The sequence below is a fragment of the Eulemur rufifrons genome, chromosome 15 (genome assembly GCF_041146395.1).
Source record: "Eulemur rufifrons isolate Redbay chromosome 15, OSU_ERuf_1, whole genome shotgun sequence".
Classification (NCBI taxonomy): Eukaryota; Metazoa; Chordata; class Mammalia; order Primates; family Lemuridae; genus Eulemur; species Eulemur rufifrons.
In genome coordinates, this window is record NC_090997.1 from 6912783 (window position 1) to 6922018 (window position 9236).

At 47.9% G+C, this 9236-nt stretch overlaps 1 non-coding gene across 1 annotated transcript; it reads right to left on the reverse strand.

Annotated features, from left to right (window-relative positions):
• Positions 1-432: 432 nt before the first annotated feature.
• LOC138396081 (U4 spliceosomal RNA) lies at positions 433-573 on the reverse strand. Its single transcript, XR_011235568.1, has one exon. It is a non-coding gene; the product is annotated as a U4 spliceosomal RNA (small nuclear RNA).
• Between the last annotated feature and the right edge of the window lie 8663 nt (positions 574-9236).

Consider the following 9236-nt stretch of genomic DNA (forward strand, 5'->3'; position numbering starts at 1 on the left):
CTGGGAGCCCAGCCCACGGAGGGCCACAGACGTGTGAGGTCCCCACGTCTCGCCCCTCCTCCTTTTTTTCTCTTCCCTGACTGAGACTTTTCTCTGTGTCCTTCCATTACGCCCGGCAGTGGGTGGGCACAGAAGTCTGGATAAGATGACGAGAAATTGGATTTCACCAGAAGCAACTCTAGGCTTCAATAATAACAATAGATACCATATATTGAGCACCTACTGTGTGCTACTCACTGTCCCTCATATGTTATCTCATTTAATCTTTTAAACCTTCCTTGTCCAATATGGTAGCCACTAACCATATGTGACTATCGAGCACTTGAAAAGTGGCTAGGGCAACTGAGGAACTAAATTGTTTATTTAATTTTATTTTAAATTTAAAAACTGATACTCAGAAAACTTTTTTTTTTTTTTTTTTTTTTTATTCAGTCCCCATAGGGACCGTCAAAAATTGCCAATGCCAACTATATTGCAAGTCGTCATGGCGGGGTATTGGGAAAAGTTTTTAATTAGCAATAATCTCGCCTTGGATAAACCTCATTGGCTACAATACTGCCACTGCTCAAAGCTTAGGAAACTTTTTAAGTATGTTTGGAACAACTTGGGTATGTGAATCTACTGTTTCAACTATGAATTTTGTGGAAGCATAACTGCAGATCAAGTCCGTCCAGTAAAAATTTAGTGTTCAAATTGCGATGTGCTGTAAGTGTAAAATCCACAGCAATTTCAAAGATTTAGCATAAAAAAGAGAATACAAAATATCTCATTCATAATATTTATATTAATGCTGACATGACAATATTTTGGGTATATTGGGTTAAATAAAACATTTATTAAAATTAATTTTATCTGTTTTTTTTTTTTTTTTACTTTTTTAAATGTGGCTAATAGAAAAATTTAAGTCCCATATGTGTTAGGAAATCTGGTAAACTCTAAAAAACGTCTGTAATTTAGTTAATAGTATTGTGCCAATATTAATTTCTTAGTTTTGGCAAATGTACCTTGGTTATGCAAGATGTTAACCTTAGGAGAAGTGGGTGAAGGGTTTACTGGAACTTACTATACTGTCTTTGCAACTTTTCTATAAATCTAAAATTATTCCAACATGAAAAGTGTCAAATACCCCCAAATTACGTTCGTAATCACGTTATATTTCTATTGGATAAACATATACCTTGATTATATTTCTTTTCTTTTCTTTTTTTTTTTTTTTTATGAGACAGAGTCTGGCTCTGTTGCCTGGGCTACAGTGCCGTGGCGTCAGCCTAGCTCACAGCAACCTCAAACTCCTGGGCTCAAGCAATCCTCCTGCCTCAGCCTCCCGAGTAGCTGGGACTACAGGCATGTGCCACCATCCCAGCTAATTTTTTTTTTTCTATATGTATTTTTAGCTGTCCAAATCATTTCTTTCTATTTTTGGTAGAGACGGGGTCTTACTCTTGCTCAGGCTGGTCTCGAACTCCTGACCTCGAGCGATCCTCCTGCCTCGGCCTCCCAGAGTGCTAGGATTACAGGCGTGAGCCACCACACCTGGCCTTGATTATATTTCTATTACAGAACTTAATATCATTCTGTAAGAGACAGTATGAGGAAACTGGTGAGCAAAGGGGTTACGTGGCTGGATTTTGGACCCATCTGTTTAGTTTGAAGCCCTTGAGGCTTCTGCAGTCGTCTCTGGGCTTCTACGTTTATGGCTGGCACCCGCTAGATCTTTCTGGGACTTTTCCTGCTGTGTCCTCGTCAGAGGGCGCTGGTGTGGACCCGCTTGCTGCGTGGGCAGGGGCTGGTGGGTGGGAGGTGGCAGGAGACCCGACTCGAGGCCTAAGGCTGGAGGATAAGGGGAAGGGCCAGGGCTGACCTGATAGGTTCTTATGTTTTACGGACTGGTTAGTTTCTTTGATCTCTGCCTAACTTTGGAAAGGATCTTAGGAGCATCTGCTGCTGTCTCAAGAGAAGAATTGGCAGGGCTGCTGAAGCCTCAGATTCGCAGGCACCCAGGGGAAAAGTAATGGCACTACAGAGGTAGAGCTGGGACTGGGCATGTCCTGGTGGGAGGAAAAGGCAGCAGGCAGCAGATAAGCCCTGTTTTCGACATGCTTCATGTCACCTCCCTGCCCTAACTTCAAACTTGGATATTCTGCTTCCTGATGTAGAAAACCTCCCTCCTGGCCAGGCGTGGTGGCTCACACCTGTAATCCTAGCACGCTGGGAGGTCGAGGCGGGAGGGTCGCTTGAGTCTGGAGTTTGAGACCAGCCTGAGCAAGAGCGAGACCCCGTCTCTACTAAAAATAGAAAAATTAGCTGGGTGTAGTGGTGTGCCCCAGTAGTCCCAGCTACTCGGGAGGCTGAGGCAGGAGGATCGCTTGAGCCCAGGAGTTGGAGGTTGCTGTGAGCTAGGCTGAGCCCCGGCACTATACTCAGGGCAACAGAGTGAGACTCTGTCTCAAAAAAAAAAAAAAAGAAAGAAAGAAAGAAAGAAAGAAAACCTCCCTCCTGACCTGCTGCCACAAAGCTCAGCCACCGCAAGGCTCGGCAACCCCATTTCTGTGTAGTCCTTTCCAGCATGTCCTGAGACTGACCCCAGGACCCTGTCCCAGGCCTCCCTGAGAGCAAGAGCACTGTGCTTGGAGTCCTGAGCACCTGCCTCTCCTCCCAGCCTGCCCCCTTTAGCCTGAAAGGCCTCTGTGGGCCTCTGGCTCCCCGGCCAGCAAGGGCAGGCCAGCCAGCAGCTTGCTGTCTGCGGCCAGCCGCCCACCGCCTTCCCACATCCAGATGTCTTGGCGGAGCCCTGGCCGTCTCAGAGCCTGCACGGGCGGCCCTGTCCTGACGTGCCCCTTCCCCTTTGCTGCCCTGCCATGCACTTTGTCTCGCGGCGGCCAGATGTGCCGGCTTTGGTGCTGGCGGCCCCTAACGAGGTCCAGATGTGCAGCCTGGCCTGGGCCAGTGGCGGCTGCTACCAAAGGAGAGGGAGGCCCTGGGAAGGAGCAGCCGGGCTGCAGCTGGCCGCAGCGGTGCTGGAAGAGGAATGCTCTGGGAAGGATTCCCACTGGAATGTGAGCTCGGGATGTCTCTGCCTAAATAAGGGCCTGGCCTCCTCTTGGAGCTGGAGGCCTCGGCTCCTCTAGGTGCCGCAGTGCTATGGAAGTGCCTTCAGCTGTCCTGGATCATTTTCTTGACATCTGGGTTCTCCCCTCCAATTATAAATGTTATATACAGCCAGGCATGGTGATTCATGCTCAGGAGGCTGAGGTGGGAGGATCGTTTGAGACTAGGAGGCCAGGAAGCTGTAATGTGCTATGATTATGCCTGTGAATAGCTACTGTACTCCAGGCTGGGCAACATAGCGAGACCCCCTATCTCTTAAAAAAAAAAAAAAAAAGGTTATATGCAGTGATGAAAGACAATTTAGAAACCCCAATTAGAAAACCCAATTAAGCTAAAAGATGAAAACAAAGAAAGAAGAAAATAAAAATCACCTATAATCCCACCACCTCAACCACCATTAAAGTTCTGGGGTGCATCCTACTAGACTTTTTTCAAATATATACATAAGTTTGTTTGTTTGTTTGTTTGTTTAAATCATAAAGACCCTCATAATCTGTATTTTTCACTCAGCTCTCTCCACTTGTCTGCTATACCAGTATTTCCCAAAGTGGCTCTGGCTCCACAAAATACTAAGACCATTTTACTATTAATTGGGAGTCCTTCACCAACTGTTTGGGACGCATTGGCTTATGCCAACTTAAATGGGCTTCTTTCCTGAAGGACTTCTTGGAGTCTTTAATTTACTAATGTGTGTTCTGAATCATCAAGAGGAGACCGGCATTTCTTAAACATATTCCACTGTGAAACCCAGTGAGGGAGCCTCCTGAGGCTTGGGTCTGTGGAACAGCACGTAGGGAACGCATTATTCATCACGGCTGCGTGGAGGCTGATTGCACGCATACGCCACAGCTCTGCGCAGCATCCCTCCGTGGGCGAACGTTATGGTTGTTTTCAGCTTGTTGCTCTTACAAACAACTCTGTGATGATGAGCATCCTTCTTACTTCCATCTCTGTTGTACAGAAATATTCCAAGAAATAGGACTGTTGCTCATGTTGAAGACCATTCCTCACTCTCAGCTTCAGAGGTCGCCATAGCTCTTGCCCCAGCCCCTCACCGAGTCCTATACGGTAGGGAAGGGGTCTATCCTGCCACCACAAAAAGGGCATGGAAGAGGAGGGGGAGTGCGGTCTCTGAGTCTTTAGTTTGTGCATTTCTTGAGCACTTGTACGGCACTGGGCCTTGAGGATTGCAGTGAAAAATAACGATTCTTGGGCTATTATAAATAACACTGTAACAAACATCCGTGAACCCATCTGTGTAATGAACATCTGCCTAGGACCTCGGCATTTCCATCGGGGGTGGAGGAAAGAGCCTAAAAGGTCTGAAACCTGTGGCTGCACTTGAGGCCACTCCTGGCTGTGTGTGTGTCTTCCCTGGTGGGGAGGAGGTCCTGTTCATCATTGGATCCCCAGCGCCTTGCACATAGTAGGGGCTCCACACAGCCCCCTGCACTGAAGACATAATCTCTTCATGCTCAGTCCTGCATGGGGTCTGTATGTATTCCCTTCTCGACTTCCCTCAGCCCACCCCAACGTCTCCTCCTGACCCACCTTTCTCTGCACCCTAAATCTCTCCCGTATTTGCCCCCTCTCTCCTCCCTCCTTCACCATCATTGAAACTGAAAGATCCCTCAGCAGAGCCTCATGTCCCTTAGAAAGAAACCCAGCCCCTGTCGGGTGCGGTGGCTCACGCCTATAATCCTAGCACCCTGAGAGGCCGAGGCAGGTGGATCGTTTGAGCTCAGGAGTTTGAGACCAGCCTGAGCAAGAGTGAGACCCCTGTCTCTACTAAAAAATAGAAAGAAATTAGCTGGACAACTAAAATATATACAAAAAATTAGCCGGGCACAGTGGTGCGTGCCTATAGTCCCAGCTACTTGGGAGGCTGAGGCAGGAGGATTGCTTGAGCCCAGGAGTTTCAGGTTGCTGTGAGCTAGGCTGACACCACGGCACTCTAGCCTGGGGAACAGAGTGAGACTCTGTCTCAAAAAAAAAAAAAAAGAAAGAAAGAAAAGAAAAAGAAAAAAGAAACCCAGCCCCATAACCGAAGGCTCTAGGTAAGCACTACTTTGATCTCAGGGGCACCTTCTAGCTGGGGCTCTCGACCTTATTTGTGTAGCAGGTTTCTTTTGAAAATCTAAGCAAAAGGTGGAGATTCCAGAAAAATGCCCAAATACACATACACACAGCAAAGATGTGCCTTCAGGGTCAGGAGTTCGTGTCTGGACCCTCTGAGAGCCCTGGTCAGGAGAGGCTGTTCCTGGGGAGCCCAGCTTGGCACACTACCCGGGGGTGGCTGGCCTCTGTAACCTTCCATCTGCATGGGGGACTCCTCAGTGTGTTGGTCTCCCACAGAGCCAAAGCCTCCTGCAGAAATAATAGGTCTACTTCCCCTTACTGTCAATTTCAAAATCCCCAAACCTCTGAAAACCATACGATAAAACAAGTGTTACAAGGCATCTGACTGCAAAACTTAACCTGATGTGAACTCATTTGGCAACAAAATGGACTTCAACTAATATGAGGCTATTTCCAGCCTTTATTTATACCACTTAGTGTGTGAATATTCATTGACTTTGCTCAAAAACACCAATGTGTTTACCAGGTGCTGCTCCAGACCCTGCTGGGGGTATTTCATCATACGCAGCTGCCGTTTCCAATCCCCGGGCTGCGGACCAGTCTGTGTCCATGGCCTGTTAGGGACCGGGCCGCAGAGCCCCGCCACCCAGCAGCCCCCATCCATGGAAAAATTGTCTTCCATGGAAATTAGGAAATGGGGGTGGGGGGCACAGCAGGAGGTGAGCACCAGCGACCTGTGACGCTTCATGTGCATTTACAGCCGCTCCCCATGGCTCGCATCACCACCTGACCCCCCCCCCATCCATGTAAAAATTGTCTTCCATGAAACCAGTCTCTGGTGCCAAAAAGGTTGGGGACTGCTGCTATACAGTGTACTCTCCATGGCACTTTTCTAAATGATTAAAAATTCTGAATTCTGAAATGTATCTGGCCCCACGGGTTTTAGGTAAAGGATTGTAGATCTTTATGTATAAAATTTCTCCTTAAAAAGTTCACAGGCTTATGAGCGAAAGGAGCCAGACACAAAGTGCATACACAGTCCCATTGACCCTATTTATACGAAGTTCAAGAACAGGCAAAACTAATTGATAGTGGTAGAAGTCAGAGTAGCAATTACCTCTGGGGGGTGGGACTGACCGACCCACTGGGAGGGAGAGGAGGGAACCTCTTAGGGCTCTGGAAATACTCCCGTATCTTGAAGTAGGAGGGGTCACATGGGTGCGCGTATACATAAAAACGCATCAAGCCATACAGTAAGGATTAGAGTGCTTTGCTGTGAGTCTGTTATACCTCAAAATAAAAGTAAAAATAAAACTCACGGGAATACATTATCTCAAATTAAGCAATAAGAAGCTGCTCCCCTTGGCACTGCAACCCACCCTGTGATATCTTCGAACTTCCCAACAAAGATTAAATTAAAATCATCTTAATACAAGTCTGGCTGTTCTTTAATCCCCAGAAAGGAGTTTAACACAAAGTCAAACTTAGTAAACATTATTTAAACTCTGATTTGCCCTCAAAAAGAATCCATCCCTGAAGCGGATCTTTGCATTGAAAGGACGGCACGGTGGCACCCAGGGCCTGGCTCCCTGCGCCTGTGCACGCCCACCACCCGCAGCCAGCAAGGACGTTCCCGGCCCTGCCACCGGCGCAGCTGCTCACAACGGGCCGGCGGGCGGCGAGCAGGGCCTATCCAGGACTGGCATCCTACCCGCAGTGCTGCAAGTTGGAGCTTGCACCCAACAGTATCCTCTAATTGCATCTGATTAGCTGGAATTTGGAACCTGTATCTGAGAACAGCAGGGCACGGGGGACTCCTTGATTAAACAGGTCAGAGAACCATATACTGCTAAGAAGAACCGGAAGCTTCTTCCCGCAGTGTTATTGCTCAACGTCTGATTGCACATGGCCTTGTCCTTTGACACTCACTCCCACAACATCCCCACCTCCGCCTTCCCTCCCATTTCCTATCTGGGCCTGGCTTCTCTCTGCAGCTCCACTTCTGACCCGGTTCAGCCCACACGCCAGCCTTCCCCTGTCTCCAGCACACTGGTCTGGTGGCCTCAGGATGGCCTCAGCTGCCTCATATCCTTTGAGGAACAAGTCAGGGTATAAACAAACCGACCGACCTACTTGAGCTTTTTTGTCATCTTTCTAGAGCAATGCTGTCCGACAGAACTTTCTATGCTGATGGAAATATCCTATATCTGCTTCGTCCAGTTTGGTTGCCACATGTGGCTACTGAGCACTTGATGTGTGGCTAAGTGCAATCGAAAACTGGATTTTTAATTTTTTTTAATTTTTAATTAAAATGTAAGTATTTATGGCTAATGGCTACCATATTGGACAGTGCAGCTCTAGAGAGGGGGAGGGGTTGGGGGCTTCTCAGAAAGGGGTTCTGTCTGCTCTTTGAAGATACCAGCCCTCATCTCTCCGCCTCCCAGATCTGTCTCCTTGCAGGATAATAACTGAGCATTGGTTGAGCCCCTGAAATGTGTCATTCCGTGAATGTAACCCAGATGCTTTGGGTCACCTGGAGGCCCATCGCAGCATTCAAACAAAGCTAAGATTCCAACACCACTTGAGAAGCGTCACTGTAGGTCTTTTCTAAGAACCACCTGAGGAAGCACAAAACACACAAGGGCTTCTATCTCCCTCCCCGAGTCTCACTCCTCTCCTCCCACACCTAAACCCCAACCTAGTTCTGCTGGGCTCTCCTCCAGGTGGGCTTTGCCCTGCCTCACCTGGCCTGAAACAGCATCCGAACGGGCCAGCCAGCATCTTTCCTCCCTGGCAGGAGACAGAAGACAAAAGTGGCCAACACTTAGCGTGTGGGGTTGTTTTCTTTTCATCCCTGCTATCCGTGTTACACAAGGACACCACTGTCCCCAGTTCACAGACAAGGAAACTTAGGCTCAGAACAGTTAAGGGTACTCTGCTTGGGAGTGGAGAAATCGCAATACGAGCCCAGGGTTGTCGCACTCCTAGGACACTGAAGACCTTTCTCATCAAGACTTACCCATCCAATGTCCTCTGCCATCTGTGCCCACACTCTGATGACAAACCCACTACTGACGGCTGACGCGTGAACCACCCACATAATCTAATATGCTAGCTATAGAGCTCCTGGATTACCCCGCCCCAAGGAAACTGTTCATTAACCAGGAGACAAAGGCTTGACCCCAGGGAGTGAGTCAGTGAGGATCTTAGATCCAGATTTCTCAACCTGGACTTCAAGGCTCAGCAGGGCATGCTTAGCCTCCTTCCTTGCAACTCCCCGTTGTGACAAGGTGAGCCTGTTCTCCAGCTCATCCCAGCTTAGCTGTCCCCAGCCCACAGCCAGGCCCTCCCCACTGCTAAGCAAGCTGCTGCTCTCTCCTCCGTTTTAAATCATAATACATAATATAAAGTTTACCATTTAAACCATTTTTAGATGTACAGTTCAGTGGCATCCACGTTGTTGGGCAACCATCACCACCACCCATCTGCAGAACTTTTTCAGTTTCCCAAACTGAAACTCTATACCCATTAAACGATAATTCCCCACTCTCTGCTCCCTCCGGCCCCCGGCAACCACCATTCCAGTTTCTGCTTCTATGGGTAGATAGCTCATATAAGTGTCATCATACTGTTTTTGTCCTTTTGTGTCGGCTCATTTCACTTCACATGATGTCTTCAAGGTTCACCCACGTAGCATGTGTCAGACGTTCCTTCCTTTTTAAGGCTGAATAATATTCCGTGATATGTATCACATCTTGTTTACCCAGTCATCTGTCATGGTCACTTGGGTTGCTTCTACTTGTTGGCTATTGTGAAAAGTGCAGCTACGAACGCGAGTGTATAAATATATGTTCGAGTCCCTGCTTTCAATTCTTTTAGGTTTATACCCAGAAATGGAATTGTTGGATCATATGGTAACTCTACTTAAGTTTTTGGGGAGCCACCGTACTGTTTCCCACAGCTGTCACTCCACTTTTAATCTCACCCCCCACTCCTCTGACATCTTCTACCTTAGCCAGCATATTAGCTGTCACACTTTAAAATGTAGC